The sequence below is a fragment of the Heloderma suspectum genome, chromosome 5, assembly GCF_057233095.1.
Source record: "Heloderma suspectum isolate Gila_16-S chromosome 5, 16-S_ref, whole genome shotgun sequence".
Taxonomy (NCBI): Eukaryota; Metazoa; Chordata; class Lepidosauria; order Squamata; family Helodermatidae; genus Heloderma; species Heloderma suspectum.
This window is the reverse complement of record NC_139462.1, coordinates 128,890,271-128,911,346: the sequence shown is the minus strand read 5'-3', so window position 1 is coordinate 128,911,346 and position 21,076 is coordinate 128,890,271.

The following is a 21,076-nucleotide window of genomic DNA, read 5'->3' as shown; positions in this document are numbered from 1 at the left end:
AAGACAAGCTGTTCCTTCAAAGACAATTCTAGCTGTCAGCAGTGTTTCTGAGCTCAAGGAGTGGCATAGCAGTTCAAATTCTGAAGGAGAACCATCAGACATGGCGAAAGTGTGTTCCCAGGTGAGTCCAGATATGAGTAGGCCAGTTTCTCAAGTTACAAATGTACAGATGGCTGAGCTTGAGGGTTCCTCCTCACCCTCACCCCCCCACCCCCCCAGTGAAAGGCAGCAAACAGGAGATTGACCTAATAGATGCCAGGCGCAGACGCAGAGCAAAGAGAGAGAAGGCAGGGGTGGAACTTAGACAGTCTACCCGATTGGCCTTGCATAAGAGGCTGCATTTAGAGGCCTCACGAGAAAAGAGAGACCTCCCTGCCTTAAGTTAGGCTAGAGAGACGAGACTGCCTCCCTCTTCAAAAGGCAGGCAACTCTCGTAAATTCCAAGACTTTCTGTTGTCTACACAGAAGGTGATAAATGTTCCCTTCCACAACCGTAGTAAGAAAAGGAGTGCATATTTTTAAAAATAATGTTATTATGGTGTTTATTTGTATTTGTATCCTTGTGCTAATTATTGTTTATATTTATTTCATTTTTCTTTCTGTTATATTAGTTATGAATTTCTGTATTTGTGTGTGCCTAAGTCACATCAAGACTGCTTTTTGCTGTGGGAAGCAATGCATAAATTTAATAGGTGATGATGACGATGCAAAGGGTAATTTTTTCACCCTTTGTTTGGAATGCAAAGACTAAGGGCACTTGAGGTAACCATACTGACCTGTTAATGCTAGGGTTTAGAATCATAGAAATATCGGCATGTTTATGCCAAATTAGCAAACCTGCATATGTTTTATTTAAGAGTATAATTTGATACTCATCAAGAGCGAATTGCGACTGCCCCATGCGCAGAAAGTGAGGAGCAGCAAACCCACCGCTCGGCTTGGCAGCCACAGGGCCCTTTCTGTGGCACTGTTGTGCTAACATGGCTCAGTCTCTCAGATCTTTAGAGAGCAATCCTATGGCCCCTCGACGACATCTGGGGGGCCATAGGCTATTCAGATTCCTGGATCCGAAGTCAGAGGCAGTGCTCCAAGCGATTCACACGCCGTCCCCTCCCCCTCGCAGCCAGTGTGGAAGGAACAGTGCCAGCTGCCTCTCCGAGGTCAGGAGCATGAGGTAAAGGAGCATTCCAGTGGGGGGGATACGAGCTGCCCCAAGGCCTCCCCAGCCTCCTCCCCTGACATGCCCCTGCTAGATGGGCAAAAGGTCCGTCCCGCCAAAATGCAGAGTGGGAGGAGCAGGGAGGCGGAGTTCACCTCCGCCTCTCCTCCTGCTCTGCGCTGGGTGAGCCTAAGCCTCTGGGTTTGGAGGCTTACGGTCGTCATGACAGGGTTCCACCCTTAAAGAATTTTGTTAGCTACCTTTTGCATTTTAAATCAAAAGGCAGGATACAAATATTTTAATAAAATAAGCAAATATGTATACTATAGATGGAAACTAAACTGCATGCAGTTTCGTCTATATCACTCCAAGAAGGCGGGGGGGGGGGGACTTTGATGAATTGAGAGCCTGATGTGTGAGTACAACAGCCTGAACAGCAACATTTAAGACCTGGAGAGTGGAGATTTTCCATTATTTCCATCATAGCTTTCAGACCACTGACCTTTAAAATAGGTCTTATGTTTGTTATATATTAATTTTCACTTATTGTAAGCTGCTTTAAAATCTTTTAGGCAGAAAGAAGGGTTATAAATATTTAAAAATTAAACTGAATTTAAAACAAAACAAAACAATAAGCAGCTACCATATATTTTATCAAAACGAGTAACAACAGCTATTTTTTGTTACTTTACTATAAGGATTTCGGCTAACATTGTATATATTTAAATATATTTTGATATATTTTGCTTTCACAAGCTTTAAGAGCATAAGAAGAGCCCTGCTGGATCGGGCCAAGGGTCCATCTAGTCCAGCATTCTGTTCACACAGTGGCCAACCAGCTGTCGACCAGGAACCCACAAGCAGGGCACCCTCCCACCCATGTTCCCCAGCAACTGGTGTACATAGGCTCACTGCCTCTGGTAATGGAGGTAGCACACAGGCAGCTATCAAGACTAGTAGCCCTTGATAGCCTTTTCCTCCAGGAATTTGTCTAACCCCCTTTTAAAGCCCGCCAAATTAGTGGCCATCACTATATCCTGTGGTAGCAAATTCCATAGTTTATGCACGGTGTGACCTTTAAATGTAAGTTATTAAGGTAACTCCTTAATGAAAGATGTCTTTTTATATAGACATTGCCAGCATGAAGGAAATCTCCTTTAATGGGATCTACAGTTGTTACTGTATTTAAAATAGATGTAACAAAGGTAGTGAAGTGGGCTGCTTTGCTGAAATGTGTCTGGCAATTTTAATGTGGAATTTTGTAATTATATATCCAGTTCTTTTATTATTTGTTTATATAATGTTATTGATTGCACTGTAGCTCTAATGTGATTGGGTAGGTGATATTTATAGGAGGATTTTGTACACATGGAATCAGAGTTTATCCTTAGGTTTTAGTGGTCTTTATAGTAACTTTGTACTTCAATGTTTAGAGAAAAAAAACTGTTTAAAATGCTGGTCCCCATCCTTCGCCTTCCATCCTATCACTTGCACAGTGCCTTTTCACACACCAAGTCACCCTAAATGTCTGCAGAGCGATGAGTTTTGTTTTTTGCTTTTTTGCATTCTCTGCTGCATTTAGCCCACTGCTAAAGTTTTTAATTTCAAGTGCCCCTTTCCAGATCCTGCCTCAAATACCACCAAATCTGAGGGATGTAAATGTAATCTTGTGAGCTTTCCCTGACACCTAGTGGCCAAATTGAGAGTCATGACAGCAGGCAAGACAAGCAAGTGGAAGGTCTTTGGTTTGCCTCCAGGTGTGACCTCATGGCTGCTAAAGCTTTATAGGACCAGCTGAAGGCAATTTTATAGTGAACCAAGGGCACAGGAGCGGTAAACCCTGCACCATAAATGCTCCTCCAAAATGAATATTTTCTATAAATCTTGCAGACTCGAGCAACCAACATTTTTGGACTGGGCAGTGAGCACATTTGGAGTTTTGAGAAAGTGTCATGGGCACTCTCAAAAAATGGCTGCAATGGTGGGCTTACCAATTCACAAATGGCTCCCATGGTAGGTGTAGCCAGTCAAAAGCAACCTATCTCAGAAGGCTGGTAAGACTAAAATAAAAGTAATTTGTCCAAGAATCTAAGTAGAAGGCAGAGGTGAGAGTTGAGCTCCAAAACACAAAACTACCATTTTGAACCCACCATTCTCTGCTCCAACACTCATTCCACCGAAGGCAAAACAATGGGCCTCAGAGTGAAGGAACCTGGCCAAGAAAATGAGTGGAATCTGGAACTGGAATCTGTTCCCCAGAGCACAACAAAATAATTTCATGGAAGAGAAACTGGTGATACTCAAAGAAACACACAGAGGCAAGCCCCCTCCCACACACCAAAACATCCCCCAGGCAAAATACACACCACACCAAAACAAACATTCAAACAAATCAAAACAGCTAGCAACTCCCCTCCCATCCAAATACAGGCAACACAGGGCCAAAACAGACATTACTTTAAATTTGTATCTAGTATCACTGTTTCTCCCCCCTCCCCCACACTAGTTTTACTCTACAGTAGGAGCCAATCCAGACTGGGATCATAGAATCATAGAATAGTAGGGTTGGAGGAGGCCTACAAGACCATCGAGTCCAACCCCCTGCTCAGTGCAGGAATCCAAGTCAAAGAGTCCCTGACAGATGGCTGTCCAGCCTTGTCTTGGATGCCTGCAGTGTGGGAGAGCCCACCACCTCCCTAGGTCATTGGTTCCATTGTCCTATTGCTCTAACAGTCTGGAAGTTTTTCCTGATGTTCAGCCAGAATCTGGCTTCCTGTCACTTGAGCCCATTCTTCCATGTCCTGCACTCTGGGATGATCGAGAAAAGGTCCTGGCCTTCCTCCCTGTGACAACTTTTCAAGTACGTGAAGAGCGCTATCACATCTCCCCTCAGTCTTCTCTTCTCCAGGCTAAACATGCCCAGTTCCTTCAGTCTCTCCTCATAGGAATTTATTTCCAGTCCCCTGATCATCTTTGTTGCCCTCCTTTGAACCCTCTCCAAATTCAAAATACGGCTTTCCTAAAATCCAGAGTGCGCGTTTGGCTACACTCAGCTTCTGCTTCCTTTAGAACCAATAACTCAATATAGCATGGTCACTTCCCCCAGAGCTCCTGTAATCCACGAAGTCATCTCTGTTGGTTAGGATCAAGTCAAGGATAGCTGACCCTCTAGTTCCTCCTTCTACTTTCTGAAGGAGGAAGTTATCCGCCGCACAAGTCAGGAATCGCTTGGAGGGGCCTTTTTTTTTGGCAGAATTATCAGGGAAATTGAAGCCCCCCATTTATACTACTTCATGCTTCTTTGAAATCCTTCCTTGGATCCTAGCATGGGAGGTAGTGGGGCTTTAACCCTTGTGGGAAATAACCGAGGCAAAGCCATGTCGTCTTGGCTTTTTCGCGCCTATGTGGCAGATTCCTCAAAAGCTTATAACTGTTGCCTTTGTTTCTTTCGTACAAAAGAAGAAACTGTTAGGACAGTAGAGATAAGTTACCTTATTTCCACAGCAACTCACCTCAGACCTATGAATCATCGTCCTTGCAAAAAGTTGCAGGGCTCTGAGAGAAGAAGCTGGCGGGGGGGGGGTCAGTAAAAGCTCAGTTGACAATGAGCAGACATGCGCGCTAGGCTTGGCTGATGTCACTTATTTAGCCACATTATGATTATAAATGTAACTGGTGAGTGTTGATCTTGGCTGCCTCTGGGTTGACAGAGCTGCCTTCGTTGCACACAAATAAACTCGAGTTGAATCTTACCCGCGTGTCCAGAGTTTAACTGGAGGGCAGCTGGGCACAGACCTCCAAGTCCAGTTTGGACTTGTACCACACCCTCCTGTCCTGCTATGGGCCCAGTCCAGATTTGGGTCCCTATGTGTGTTCTGGAGTAAAACGAAAGAAGTGTTGCTGCTGGATACAGATTTAAAGGAATGTCTGTTTAGACACACAGGCAGCACAGGCAGAAGAGCCTCCCCACTCCCTGCTCCCTGCTGCCCACCCGCTTCGCAGTGGCTGAGCGCGCCTCAGAGCGAAGCACTGGGCTGCCATTTTTATTTTCCAGCAATGCCTCTGTGGCCCACGCAGAGCCCAAAAGCATTTCTAGAGAACAAAAAGGGTGGCGGCGGCTGGCGGTTTGCCACGTCTGGCTGAACTTATCTTGCCACCTGAGGCAACCTGCTGCCGCTGCCTTTCCAGCTGCGGGGAGCTCGCCTGAGGTCTCACAAGACTTGGGGTAAGCTCCCTGCTGCTGGGAAGAAAGGCAGCGGTGGGGAGGAGCCAGCCCTGGGAGGGTGAGTAGAGGGGGGCGGGGGTGCACTCTGCGCTCCCTGGAAGCTGCCCGAGTAAGGGCTTCCCCTGGCCTGAGGGAAGGCCAGGCCCTGCGCTTCACTTTGCAACCTGCCACCCTGCCGGTTAATGATTATGATTATGATTATTTAAAAATCTGAACATTTTAAAACAAATATCCAGGAAGGGCAAGCAGCCTGGTGGGCAGGAATAGAGGTGTCTGAGGACACCACGCTGGGAATTCCACGCCCATCTGCACAACCATACTTAAGTGAAGTTACCAAGATCCATGTTTTGAGGGTATTTTTTAAATACTTGGTAAATTTGGTGCAAGATTCCCGGCTGGGGCAGCTTTGCCTGTCCTGCACCTTCTCTTATTGGGGAGGAGGCAGGGCAGGCAAAGCTGAGCCCACTCAGCCCTCTTCACTCACCGGCTGGGGAAGGCGCGCCCACACGCCAGCCTTCCCAGCTGAGCGGCAAGTGGATCATCCCTCTGCCCAGCCAGCACCGTGACCGGGGAACACTGAGTGCGCCACTTGCCCTCCCACTGCAATCCTTGCCTTGTCGCTCATTACGGATCAGAGGTAATGTTGCACAAAATGCTAGTGTCGCCCCCTGGAGGCTAGTCCAATTTGCCCCAAAGAGGAGAGTCAACTTCAGGCTGGGTCCAGCTCGATTTTATTGTTTGCAAACAGTTCGACAGAGGAGCTCACGCTCAAAAGCAGAGTGGACACTGGGCAACCCCAGCTACAGTTTTATCACTCAGCTTGCATTCCTCAGCCAGCGTGTTACTTTTGATTGGTTGCCAGCGGTTTGCCTAGCAACCTTATCTTAGGGTTACTGTCCGCTCATTCCAGGCGTGCGCAGCTCTTACAATACTACGTGCTGCTTAAGGCACATGCAATGGCTTTTAGGTTGCATTTTTACTACAGTGACAGCTGGAATTCCTCTCTCTGCCTCCTCCCCAAGCCCCTGGTACCCTCCGGGGGATGTGGCTGCGGGAGGGGAGCCTCCATGGGCCAAACAGGGAACCTCTGCACACCAAAGATGCCCCATCCCTGCTCTAAGTTAATTTTGGAAAATTTCTGGGCTGGACTTTGGGAAATGTGCCCATCTCTAACAAAAACATCTGGTGTCATCCCAGAGATCTTGAAAGGGGAAAGAAACTGTGAGAGCCCAGGGCTGGGAACTGAATCACTGGCTTTGAGGGCATTCAGTCTAGTTCAAAGATTCTTTCCCATTAACCCTTAGAGGTAGGAAACCATTTCCTCCTGATGATTGTCGTTTTTGTTTTTTAGGAAAGGTCAACACATTTGGTTGTTGAAAATGCGGTGAATTGGATGTTAGTTTATGACACTTTTTTGGAGTTTTTCTCCAATATTGGAGGCAAATTGGAGATGGAACAAATGATGGAGTTTAATTTGACTGTGAATATCGTCTAATTATATAACTACCGCCCCAAACATAAATTAGGTGGACTTGCTTACTAAATGTTGGTGGATGCGAAGGTTGTGTTGGCAAAATACTGCAACTATGCCAAGTCCTAAGGAATGGTTGTTTAGGGCATGTTGGGAGTTGTAGGTCCTTTTTCTGTCTAAACATGCATAGGATTGCGCCCCTGAAGTATTAGAATTAGCTCGTATGGACAAATTCACAGCATTGGTTCATAAAAGAAATGGGCTAATGCTTCAAACTGATTTTTTTCTTAAAATGGAACCCATATTTAATTGATTTTCAGTTTTTATGTTTGTACGTATTTATCAATATGCGTATTTGATGCCAGAAAAAGGGAACGTGTGCAGCTAGGCTGTGTTCTGGAGCAATAAACCCTATTGGAGGTGTTGAGTTTGTGATGCTCGTGGCAGTCTCTAGTGGCTGTTTGGCTTGTGCTTCTTCCTCTGCCCTGGAGCCTCTTTCTCACTCGGCAGCAGATACAAGCCAAAACAAGCTTTTCACACATCCTTTTTCTGCTCACCCTTTCTGTTGCACTGCCTAGCTAGGTATCCTGAGGCTGCTGCTCTTCAAGACAAAGCAAGTGAATTCGATTTTGATGTTTTATTTCATTTTTAGCTCACATTGAAATATGTTTCATTGCAGCAAGGCCTCTTTCTTATCAGCTTTTTCCTGATCTTGTTAACATCAACATTTTGGCCTGTGAGTAGAAGCGAGTGATGGGGTGTGATCACTAAACAACTATGACTGTCAGCTTAGTAAAGGTCTCCTAGTAGGGGTGGAGGAATCTGTCAGCTTCTCATTTTTCCAGCCCTAAATTCATTCTGTCCCATTTCTGCATCAGTTCGCAACGTTTTTTCTTGAAGTCTGCACAAAAACATGTTATCTATTTTCATGCACATTCCACCTAATATACATTTTGTATGCAATTTTTCCTAAAATATAGTTTTTGCAAGTTTCCCCTAATGTAATGATTTCTGGGTACTTTTTTCACCAAGACACCCTTTTTCCTGCGCACCTTCCCCATATATACACATTTTAGTATGTATATTTTGTTCGGAGAACTGCATCTCAAAATTCCGAGAAATGCAGATACTGAAGAATAACGGCATTCTAGTTTGCATATTGATTTGGGAAGTGTGAATTTGGTAAGATCAAAATGTGAACTGACTGAAATGCCAACCAAATGAAATTCTCCCCTATCCCTCCCTCCTAGTACAGCTATTCATCTTTTAACCATTAAATTCAACTTAAATTGACACACAATGTCATAGTGGATGTTGCTGATTTTCAAAATTCCTTGATTCCCTGAGTTTGCCCAGCCCTTCAAGCTCCACTCTATTTTGAATAAAGAGGTCGCAGCAGAAGGAGAGAAGGGAAGCAGGGCCATGGTCAGTTCTGTGAGAAGCCAGCTCCAGGAGGCTCCTTCCACCACCAACTGTCACCTGGCATCAAGCTGCAGCAGAGGGAGAGGAGAGAAGCAGGGCCACTTCATTGGCTAAGCAGAGAGACCAGCAACTTTTGGTCCCTCCTGCCCTTGAACTGTTTCCATTCCAGCCAGTCATTATAAGAATTTTGTGACCAAGAACTAGTACCCAAGGTGGCTTTCTTGCTCCCCAACTCTTTCCCTTTTGTGTTGTGTGTTTAGGTTGTAAGCCTGAGGGCAGGGGCTGTCTCATCTTTGTAAGCTGCTCTGAGAGCCTTTTTCTGTTGAACAGCCGGGTAAACATGCTTCAATGAATACACAAATGAGCACCGTCTCTCTTGGAAGATCTCCTCTAGCTCAGAATGTTCAGTGTGATTTTGCACATGCAGGGTCAGCAGATCAGGGTCCAAAGCCAGCTACTTCAGCCCAAGTGCAGATGTTCTTTAATATCATCCTATTACTCTTGATGAAACTCTTGATGGATGCTGTGCGACTGACAAGACCCCCCACCCCCACCCCCACCCCTGACCAAGCAGCCTCTTGCTCAGTGCAGAAATTCGCTGTTTCGGTCAATTCTCACAGTGGTTTCTGGCAAACATTTGTGTGGTTGTTTCTTCCCAACTAGATCTAAAAGTCTGACTTGTTCCCAATATACGTATATTTAGAAGTGGTGGGTAAATTTCCAAGCAGCTGATGCTGTGGGATGACTGTAAGGCATGCGATCTCAAATGATGCTTGCCTCCACACTGACCATTTAATCTGGAATTACTATCCGCCATTCACTCAGTCTTTACAGAGGACCCAGATTATATTGCTGCTTTGATGCACTCAGTGGTCCTTGAGTTGCCCTCCTGACTTTTTTCAGGACCAATTTGTGGCAATAGTTTTGATCATGAATGCAGTCAGAATGTCAGCCTGTCCAGTGAGGATAGGCAGAGGTGGGGAAATGGATAGCAAAATGGTCTTGCCTAATAATCATGCAGGTTACATGAGCAAAGTCAGATTTAGCCACCAATCTAATAAAAACTGCACCTATTCAGAAGCCCCAGGAACCCGGGCTGTAAAGGAATAGTTTCACAACTTCATAAACACCTTCTCAGCACTGATAACTATAGCATGAGAGGTTTAAAAATAGCCTGGGAGCAAGATCTAGGATAAGGAATAAATGATAAAAATTGGCAAAAACTTTGGTCTGCCCATCCATTGTAATCAATCTCAGCCCATACCAGAGAAAGCTCAGTTAAGGTGATTTACAGATGGCACCTCACTCCAGTGAAGCTTGCAAGAAGAAATAAAAATACATCTCTGTTATGCTGGAGAGGGTGCAGAGCCATTGGTCACATTTCCATCATTGGTGGACTTGTCCATTTGCTCAAATCTTTTGAGTTGCGATGGAAGATGAAAATAACAAAAGTACTAATCTGTCAATTAGTCTTGATCCAGGCCTTGCCCGTCTTAATTTATATAATGAATCCAATATTAATTATTTGCAAAAAAGTCTAATCTCATTCCTTTTGCTTGCTGAATCACAGGTCGGAATTAAGATTGCCGGGAGAATTATCAACAACCTCCGATACGCAGACAATACCACCCTAATGGCAGAAAGCGAAGAGGATCTAATGAGCCTTTTGTTGAGGGTGAAAGTGGAGAATGCAAAAGCTGGTTTGAAACTCAACATTAAAAAAACTACAATCATGACATCTGGCCCCATCACTTCCTGGCATATCGAAGGGGAAGAAATGGAAGCAGTGACAGATTTTACTTTCTTGGGCTCCAAGATCACCGAAGTCAGTGACTGTAGCCATGAAATTAAAAGACGCTTGCTCCTTGGGAGGAAAGCTATGGCAAACCTAGACAGCATAGTAAGAAGCAGAGACATCACCTTGCCGACAAAGGTCCGTCTAATCAAAGCTATGGTTTTCCCAGTAGTAATGTATGGCTGTGAGAGCTGGACTATAAGGAAGGCTGAGCGCCGAAGAATGGATGCTTTCGAACTGTGGTGCTGGAGAAGACTCTTACGAGTCCCCTGGACTGCAAGGAGGTCCAATCAGTCCATCCTAAGGAAATCAACCCTGAGTGCTCATTGGAAGGACAGATACTGAAGCTGAAGCTCCAATATTTTGGCCACCTAATGCGAAGAGAAAACTCCCTGGAAAAGACCCTGATGCTGGGAAAGACTGAAGGCAAACGGAGAAGGGGACGGCAGAGGATAAGATGGCTAGATAGTGTCAAGGGCTCCTTGGAGGCCTCTCTCAGTCTAATCCAGTAGCCAAGTCCAGACACAGACAAAGGGATTCCTTTTAAAGCTTTATTCTTCTTTTACAACTTAACAACTATACTGATTGCAACTAGATCTGAGCAGCAGAGTACCTATGCCCTAAGTTGAAACAGTTGGTCCCCATTTGAAAGGGAATTACTGGCAGACCCCTGAACTTAAGGACTAGGGAAAGTCCCTCCCCTTTTCCCTTGGATCCTCTGGGCGCAGCCGTTGTTTATGTGCCAACCGGGCACTACGCCTCCTTTCCGCGCCCTCCATCTGGCGCCGCTCTCTGCGTCTGTGTCGCGCATCCACCAAGTCTGCTATCTCTGCTCGGTCACTCCCTGGACTGCTATCTAAGCTAGGAATGCTGGTGGGAGGAATCTCCGTCAGCTGTTGGCCCTGGGAAAGAGGAGCGCGCTCCTCTCCCAGGAGCGACTGCTCTTCCTCAGAATCAGAACTACTCTGGGATTCTATGGGCTCAGTGTCCACCCTGACAGATAGCATCACCAATGCAATGAATATGGACTTGAGCACGCTCCGGGAGAGAGCGCAGGACAGGAAGGCCTGGTGTGCTATGGTCCATGGGGTCACGAAGAGTCGGACACGACTGAACGACTGAACAACAACAACAACAAGACAATTTTTTGCTAAAAACTGGAAATGTGACAGGCTTCCTGGTCTGAGTGATTAGAGTGGGAGAGTTGGGACTTGGCACTACTGGAGAAACTGATTCAGCAAGTTAGGCATTCAAGATACCAACCAGGTATTAACACATTCGGCCATACATGGTCATTATTTATCAACTTTATTAATCACCAAGGTGATGGATTTCGTGGTCTGCTCCGGAGAGTCATGGTGATGTATGGACAGAAATGCAGGTCCATACATGCTCCAGAGAGTCATGGTGATGTATGGACAGAAATGCAGGTTGCTTCCCTGTAACTGTAGCTCTTCCAGTGGCCATCTGTGCATTCACACATACAGGCTCTGTGCCTGTGTGGAGCCTCATTTGGGAAACTTCCATAGCGGAGGAAAACACTTTTGTTGGGAAGCCTCCCTCACCGTCCACTGCGCATGTCCCATCGGGTTCCCACCCTTCTCCTCAGTTCCTTGAGACCGACTAACTGATCTCATACTGAGGAGAGTTGTTCAGTCCAGCATCGAGAGCAGTGATGACATCAGCACTGGAGAGGGGACGGCAGGAGGGGTTGTGTGAATGCACAGATGACCACTCAAAGAATGGTGGGTGGGTTGTGTGAATGCACTCGAAGAACTACAGTTACAGGTAGCACCCTGCCTTTCTTCTTCGTGGTCTCTGTGCATCACACACATGGGCGAGTAGCAAGCTGGCTTACTGGAGGCGGGTCGGTGTCCTATTGAAGGACAGAAGACAGAACTGCTCAACCAATAGTCCTCTCTAGCACGTGCATCAAGCCGGTAGTGAGAGATGAGCACCGTTGTTCTCGACCATGCTGCAGCTCTGCAGACGTCCAGCAACAACACCTCTCCCAAATGCTGTCAATGTGAAAACACCTCTAGTCAAATGTGCTCTAGCAGGGTCCTCTAAGTGTAATCTAGCTAGCCCATATGCTAAAGTGAAGGCATGTACAATCCAAGCCGCAAGGCACTGTGATGACACCTGAAGACACTTTCTTTGGACCCTCATAACATACAAAGAGTCTTTCTGATCTTTGAAATGTCTTGATTCCTGCTTGATAGGATGTGGGTGCTCTATGCATGTCTAAAGCATGTCCCTCTGAGGCCCGCTGTAGTGCATTTACTGGGCACTTCCAGGATAAGATCTCTTGCATCTGCCAGGACTTGACTCCAATGTTATAGCAGGTGAATCTGGTGAAATATCCAGAGCACAGCCTTGTCCTGTTCTCCTGGATGAGTTTCAGTTGGTACAGCTCGAGGACATTGACAAGGTGTTTGGACAGGTTTGTGCAACCACTTCTGTACTGGATTCTTGCCCCTCTTGGCTGATAAAAACTGGCAGGGAAGAGCAGCTGGCTGGGCCAGGGAGGTGATTAATGCCTCTTTGCGAGAGGGGGTGGTCCCAGGTCTCCTTAAAGAGCCTGTAGTGAGACTACTCCTGAAGAAACCCTCCCTGGACCTGGAAAATCTTAATAATTTTAGGCCAGTGGCAAATGTTCCTTTCCTGAGCAAGGTGCTTGAGCAGGTGGTTGCCAACCAGCTCCAGACACTCTTGGATGAGACTGATTATCTAGATCCATTTCAGTTGGGGTTCAGGCTGGGTTTTGGGATGGAAACAGCCTTGGTCACCCTGTATGATGACCTATGTCAGGAGAGAGACAGGGGGAGTGTGATCTTGTTGATTCTCCTTGATCTCTCGGCAGCTTTCGATACCATCAACCATGTTATCCTTCAGGGATGATTGTCTGAGCTGGGAGTGGGAGGCACTGCATTGCAGTGGTTTCGCTCCTACTTGGATGGTCAGCTCCAGAAGGTGGTGCCTGGGGACTATTGCTCGGCCCCGTGGATTCTCTAGTATGGAGTGCCACAGGGGTCAGTTCTATCCCCCATGCTATTCAACATCTACATGAAATCATTGAGTGCGGTCATGCTAAGTTTGGGGGCACGTTGTCATCAGTGTGCTGATGACATGCAGCTCTACTTCTCCTTTTCATCTTCTTCAGGTGATGCTGTGGATGTGCTAAATTGGTGCCTGGCTGCGACAATGGGCTGGATGAGGGCTAAAAAACTGAAACTCAATCCACACAAGACTGAGATGCTGTTGGTGGGTGGTTCTTCTGACCGGATGGAGGGTGCTCAACCTGTTCTGGGTGGGGTTGCACTCCCCCTAAAGGAGCAGGTTTGTAGCTTGGGGGAGCCGTCCTTGAGCCGTCTTTGTCACTTGAGGCTCAGGTGGCCCCAGTGGTATGGAATGCCTTCTACCAGCTTGGGTTGGTGGCCCAGCTACGCCCCTATCTGGACAGAGATAACCTGGCTTCAGTTGTCTATGCTCTGGTAATCTCCAAGTTAGATTACTGCAATGCACTCTACGTGGGGCTGCCTTTGAAGATGGTTCAGAAATGGCAGCTCGTGCAATATGCAGCGGCCAGATTGATAATGGGGACTAGACGGTCCAAACATATAAGACCGACTGTGGCCTGCTTGCACTGGCTGCCTGTATGTTTCTGAGCCCAATTCAAGGTGCTTGTTTTAACCTATAAAGCCTTACGTTGCTTGGAACCACAATACCTGATGGAGCACCTCTCCTGACATGAACCTACCCATATACTATGCTCAACATCTAAGGCCTTCCTCCGGCTGCCTACACAGAGGGAAGCTCGGAAGAAGATGACAAGGGAGAGGGCCTTTTCGGTGGTGGCCCCCAAATTATGGAATGATCTCCCTGACGAGGCTCACCTGGCACCAACATTGTTCTCTTCTCAGTGCCAGGTTAAGACCTTTCTCTTCTCCCAGGCATTCGGCAACATATGATAAGTTTTAATCGATCCTGGAATGTCTTATGGTTATGGTTGTTTGTTTTTGAGATTGTTTGTTTGAAGTTGTTTTAGATATATGTTTCTTTTGTGTATATTGTTTCTTCATGTGGTTTTTTTATTAAATAGTTTTTAATCTCTGTATATTGTGTTTTTAATGTTTTTAATCTCTGTAAACCGCCCAGAGAACTCCAGGTATTGGGTGGTATAGAAATAATGATGATGATGACGTATGAAGTGTGGATTCCAATTGTCCAACTGAGATGACGTAGAAGGAAAAAAGGTGGGCAAAAAAACAACACCCTGGTTTACATGAAAAGTGGATACCACCTTCAGTAGAAAGGCTGGATCTGGATGAAGTACTGCCTTATCCTTATGAAAAATGAGGTATGGAGGATCTGTCCTTAAAGCACAACGTTGACTAGACCTCCCTGCTGCGGTAACAGCAATTAAAAGTGCTACTTTCCAAGAAAGCAGCCTTAAATCCACAGTGGCTAAAGGCTCAAACAGTTCAGAAGTTAACATTTTTCACACAACCGATAAACTCTACTGTGACACAAAAGTTTTAACTGGAGGCACCAGATTCCTGAGTCCTCGCAAAAACATATGCACAACAGTGTGTAAATGTTGAAAAACCCTCAACAGGTAGCTGAAAAGCTGTAATAGCTGCCAGGCATACCCAGATCAAGAGTAGTTGAAGTCCCCTCTCGAACTGCATATGCAGGAAGGCAAGTATAACATCTAAGGGAGCAGAGTGTGGATCGATGTCCTTCAAGGCCACAAATTTAGAAAATGCCTCCCATTCATTTCTATGAGAGAGTCTTGTGCTCGGTTTTCGAGCCTCCTGTAACACCTCCTGCACTTTCCCAGATAAAGACACTACAGCAGATGAAGTCTCCAAGCTATAAGCTTGAAGTGTGTGTAGGTCGGGGTGATGGACCCGGCCACTGTCCATTGTCAGTAAGGATGGTATTGACTGGAGTCTGTAATAATAGTCTCTTGATTGTTTGATTAGTATGGCAAACCACAGCATGGTAAACCATGTGGTAAACCATGCCAGGAAAAAAACCTGTCTGTTGTCCTGAAAGGAGCAACCCTTTGAATAGCATGCTTTCCAAGAAGGGTGTGCGTCTGTTCCCACAGGACCTTCGATGCAGTGGTAACCTTCACAATACCGAGAGGAGGGAGAACTTCGAACTCTTCGAAACTGGACAATGTTGAGGTTATTGTCAGCCAAACAGGTAGTGACAGGTGACGACAGAACCAAACATTGGATGCATGGAAGTAAGAGGAGTTACACATCGGCCCAAGTCAAAGCCTCCGTTTAGAAGAGCTGCTCCCCTTCAGGTGAGAGGGGCAAAAGCAGTTTGTTTGCTGCTGACACCATTGTGTCTGAGACTGAAAATGAAGAGGCTGGTCCTGATTTTGCTGCTGCTGGTAAAAAGGTTGCTGTTGGTACCATTTTCTGTGTCTATATGGGGTGTATTGGGTGGGTTGTGATATTCCCATCTTCTTTGCCGTAGTCTTTGCTTTCCGTATTGCATCCATAGCCTCATCAATTTTAGCATTAAAAAGGCCCTCCCCATCAAAAGGGAGGTCCACTATTTGGGATCATGCCTCTGGAGTTAATCCTGCTGACTGAAGCCAAGCATGTCTTCCAAGGGCTATGGCGCTGACCATAGGTTTAGTAACGCAATCCACTTGATGTTCTGTGGTGTTGATTTGTTGATGCGACAACTTTCATGTTTCTGTGTGAAAAATCCTTGCCGGTTCTCTCTGTTCATCTGGAAGGTAATCACAGAGGGACCCAATCTTTTCCCATAAGAAAAGTTGATACCAGGACATCATGGCTCGGTAGTTGGCAATTTTAAGCCCCAGAGCTGCAGAGAGTAGAGTGGCCTTCCCAGCAGGTCTAAACACCTTCCTGCTTTATCAGCCAGAGAGGCATGAATTTTCTTAGACTTGCTTAGTGAAGACTCAACAATGATTAAATTAGGGTGAGGATTCGTAAACAAAAAGCCTTCATTCTTCTCCTGTATCTTATACAGAGATTCCAACCTTTTTGAAGTGGGGGCCACTGAAGAAGGGGCCTTGCAGGAATCCTTGACCATCTGTAATAGGGTAGACAAAAATGGGATAGAAACTGGTGCTGATGCCTCAGTATAAACCATGTCAAAAATTGGGTCTTGTAATTTCTCTGAAGACTGTTGGGTCTCGATCCCCAATGACTGTGCCATCTGGAGAATTTGATCCAAAAAATGAAAAAGATCTTCTGAGGGGGATGCACCTTTCTGTGGACTCACTACATCATTTGGCGAAGATAGCGAGGGAGGGGCCACTGAAATCGAAGAATCAGATTGGTAATCTTCTATAGATTGTGAGGACGTAACAGCCTCATCCGTCACCGTACTAGGCTTTGCGCTTTAGAGGGGACCTGGAGACATATACCTCACAGGGACTGATGGTTCCACGCATATCCTGGGACCACACTACTGAAACTACTTTGATCTCCTGGACTGCGCTATCAGCAGGAGTCCACTTACTCCTTACTCCTGGCATTTACTGTGGGTCCACTTACCATGGTAAATGCCAGAGTTCGGTGGCTATCCAGGGCCAGATATCTCCCAGATAGACCTGGTTACCCCTGCTGTCCCTTGCAAGCCCAGACACAACCGACTAGTGGCATGGATTGCCATTGTTCTGGCACCCCTTTCCACTACCCTTTCCCCCATACTTTCTGCAGTCTGGCCAGGTAGGTTCTTGCCTTGCCCAAGCCAGAGATCAACTGCAACCTTCTTTTCAAACAGACTTATTTTTCTGCTGAGATTCTCAGAGTTTTCAGGTGCCCCAACTAGCAGCTTGAGGAATTAGTTACTTGAACCTAAGGGTATCTTTTGGAATTCTATCCTGTTTTCAGGAGGGCCTTCATCTGCTACTCTACATCACCTCCTATTCTACACCATTGTTTCTATTGTATGTGTGTTTGAGCTATAAGGGAATCCCATTTTGTCATCCTCATTTGTTATAATGACTGTGCACCAGGATTAGCCTGATTGCGCCACCCACAGGTAAGACAAACCTCCATGAAATCCTTTCCTCCCCACTCTTGCAAGCTTACTCCCAAACCTTTTGTTTTCTCTCTCAATAGTTTTAGGGCTTCCTATCTGCTCAGCCTCAGCCTCTGCAATCCCCTTGCACTCAGAAGCCCAGCTCTGATTAGCCTGGAAGCAGCCACCAAGAGAACTAAGCTAATTTCCCCACAACTGAAAACTGGTGCATGATCCACCTGATCCACTTCAAATACATGTATGTTTTGCTTGTTTTCTATCAATATTTTGATTTCTGTAATGAATGCTCTACAATTAATTTCCCCAATTAATTGTACATCTTAAATACTTGCGAGTGCTTAATAAATCCCTCCTGTTTTGAAGAAGCCTGTGTAGATGTGGACCATTGGGTCCCTTCCTGCCAAGATGCACCATCGCTAAGGTTAAAAGATCCATTGACAAATGTGTGTCTTCAGATCGTGCACAGGTTTGTGCACATGTCCAGAGGAGCACATTCAGCAACAGTATAGACTGCTACCACTTTATTGAGGCCTTTCAAGACAACAGTCTCTTCAATTAGAAGGTTCCTCCTTGCACCATCTGCACCTGATTTGGACGGGGGGGGGGGTGTCATTATGGGGCTCTTCTCAGCCAAAGCAATTGCCCATTAATTTTTATGGGTGCAATTATGAAGTTGTGAAATTGCAAAACTGCACTCACATTTCTTAAAAAATCAATGAGCAAAGGCTCTGGCTTCAAAGACAAAACCAGTTACTTCAAAATCATAGCAGGACCTTGCCCATTGAATTAGCATCAACAGATTTAAAAAAGTGCAATGTTAAGTGCCAGGTAGAGCCAACATTTTAATTGAAATTCCAGCTAAATGTAGAAAAGCAAGGAGACAATACAATACTGCAGATTTGTCTGTTACCCATGGGTGTATATGAACCAACGTTATAAGCAGGGAAAGAACTTTCTGTAAACAGATTATTTCCCACCCCCATGATCTTCAAAAAATATGTGATAATCATGAATGTCCATGCACTTTTAAACTATATTCCCATGATGTGGGGACTAACAGATGGATAGCAAAAGTGGGCTTTGAAAGCCTATACAGTCACAAAGAGACTCACAGTACAAGCTTGTAAAGATAAACACCCATCACCATGGATCTCGTGGCCTGAAGATCTTGCTGCTCTTGCTGCGTTTGAACATATCTCCTACAGTTGTCAATTTTTTTTAATGAATGCTTATTTAGATATAGGGCTTGCTTATATTAATGTATATATCTAAAACAGAAGTGTAGATTCCTTTTCTTCTTTCTTTCTTCCTTTTCTTTTTTATTCTTGGTATTGTGAAATGTTACTGTGAATGGATATGCCTTTTTTTAGTAGTAGTTGTCCCCCCTTCTTTGTTTCTGTTATAATTGAACTTTTAAAAATGGATACAAATTAATTGAAGTGAAGGTAGCATTTTAAATTTGTTACTGTCATATAAGCAGAGTGCTCTCTTGTGTATTGTATGCTCACATAAGTCATAGCATCTGATTTTTGCCAGGGACCCCTATCCACTTGGGCCTCCCAACCCTCAAAAAGCTGCTGAGTGTTGGGAGACCCTCCAAATCAGAATGGGATATGGCACGGAGAGCTTCAGTAGCTAGGAGGGATTGGAGAAAATCAGGTGCCTTGAGTTGCATAAGTAGAAGCACTTTCCACTGCAGCAAAGCCACCACTGGATACAATCCTGGATGTTTACATGACATGTTAGTATTTACCATCATTTTTAAAGGAAGGTACGTCTTTAAAAGGAGCCACTGAAAGTACCATTAGCTTTATGTAAGAATTGCAATGTAATTTAAATTTAGAGAAGTTTTGACAATTGAGGATATACCGATACAGACATGCTGTCTTTCTAAGCTTCTCTCTCTTCCTATTCCTGCAAGAAACTGCATTTTAAACAGGTTGGGAATCTTGGTTGGAATTCTGTTTACACTAATAGAAGACCTTGCTACTTTTTACAGTTAAGAATGTTACCTTATTGGTGTTTGTCCTTAAACATGTTTGCCACTTATCAGTATAGGCCAATGCATATGCGAGCCATGTGAATTTTAACCTGTTCCTTTTGCAAACAATAATGGAAAGTGAATGAACCTGTGCTAATACTGCCCTTTCTGTGCTAGTAGGGACACATAAGGTTAATTTGTATTCCAAGAAATCCTTGCCAGTACCTTGGGTCTCCTATTGGTAGTCTTTGGGGCAGTTGAGGGCTACATCTTGCCCCAGGACAAGTGGCAGAGGCCTCCCTTAGCTGAATGGGGTACACAGTGCATGGATTTCAAAAAGTGACAAAAGAGACAGTTCCCACTGAAGTCTCCCATCTCCCTTGTCTATGTCTCTATATGGGGTCTGGTTTGTTGTGTCATCTTGTGGCATCTAACTTTCACATCCCCTAAAGCAGGAGTGGGGAGACTTCAGAGTTGTGGAATCTACTTTGCCTTTTTTTTTGCTAGAACCCCAAGATCAGTCAGGTGGAACCTGGCACAAAAGGCATAAAAAAAAAAGGTAAAGGTGTCCCCAACCAGTCGTGTCCGACTCTAGGGTGCGGTGCTCATCCCCGTTTCTAAGCCGAAGAGCCAGCGCTGTCCGAAGACGCTTCCGTGGTCATGTGGCCGGCATGACTGAACACCGAGGTGCACGGAACGCTGTTACCTTTCCTGCCGAGGCGGTATCTACTTATCTACTTGCAATTTCTTGCTTTCGAACTGCTAGGTTGGCAGAAGCTGGGACTGAAGACGGGAGCTCACTCCGTCAGGCAGCACTCAGGTCTCGAACTGCTGACCTGCTGACCTTCCAGTCTGCAGTTCAGCGTCTTAACCACTAAGCCACCGCGGCCCTACAAAAGGCATACACTTAGAATTAAAGAATCCCGAGTCTAGGAATTTGTTTTGAGTAAAGTATCAAAACTGAATGGAGTTCGCATTCCTTTTCACACACACAAAAAATCCACTCTTGGTTACCCCAAGCTTTCTTTATTTCAGTTGTATATGTTAGAGTGGAGGGAAACCTTTTGTTCGTGGTAGTATTAAAAAATTTGGAGTCAGAAAACCTTGCTGATCTACTGCAAATCTGGAACCTAGCAGTTGTCCTGTGTGCAGGCAGATGCAGCTGTGGAGTTCTTTTTGCTGAGCAGGGATCTTCTTTTTGCCTTTGCTCCTGTTAAGATATAGATACAGCCTCCAATTTGAACATTGATTATCTCTTGCTGTTCACTGCTCCACCAATGCTTCATGTGTGCTTTTTAAATTCTTGCAGCATTTGCATGGTTATCCAATCAAATATTTGTTCAGCACTTTAATAACTGCTCCAAGAGGGTTGTGCATGTGACTTTTGGCCTTCTCTGAATTTTGCAAGTTTTCAGCTTTAAAATGTACAAAAATACATATAAAATGCATATGTTATACTGAAATGTGTATAAAATGCACATTTTATGCTGAATATAAAACACATATCTTACAGTAAAATGAGTATGAAATGAGTACAAATTAATGTGGAAGCAAGACAGAATGGACATGTGAATAAACATATGTAAAACTGACATGGACCAAAAATAAACTGATCTGTACATCCTTTATAGTGATTGACAAGGACCAGCCAATCAGTGCTGTGTAGATGCAGTTTCTACTGAAGGCCAGAAGAACATGTTCTTCTGCCACACTGGAGGCACTCAAGATGAGGTTGGACAGCCATCTGTCAGGGATGCTTTGACCTGGATTCCTGCATTGAGCAGGGGGTTGGACTTATAGGACCCTTCCAACCCTACTATTCTATAAATTACCCCAAATCTTGATAAGGTACCCCTAATCCTGATTAGTAATCCTGCATATATGGTCAGGGCCAGAAAGATTGGAACAAGGATAACTGTTTTGGCAGATGGCCTCTGTACACCACCACATTGAAGTTGAAAGGAAACACACCCAGATGGGAG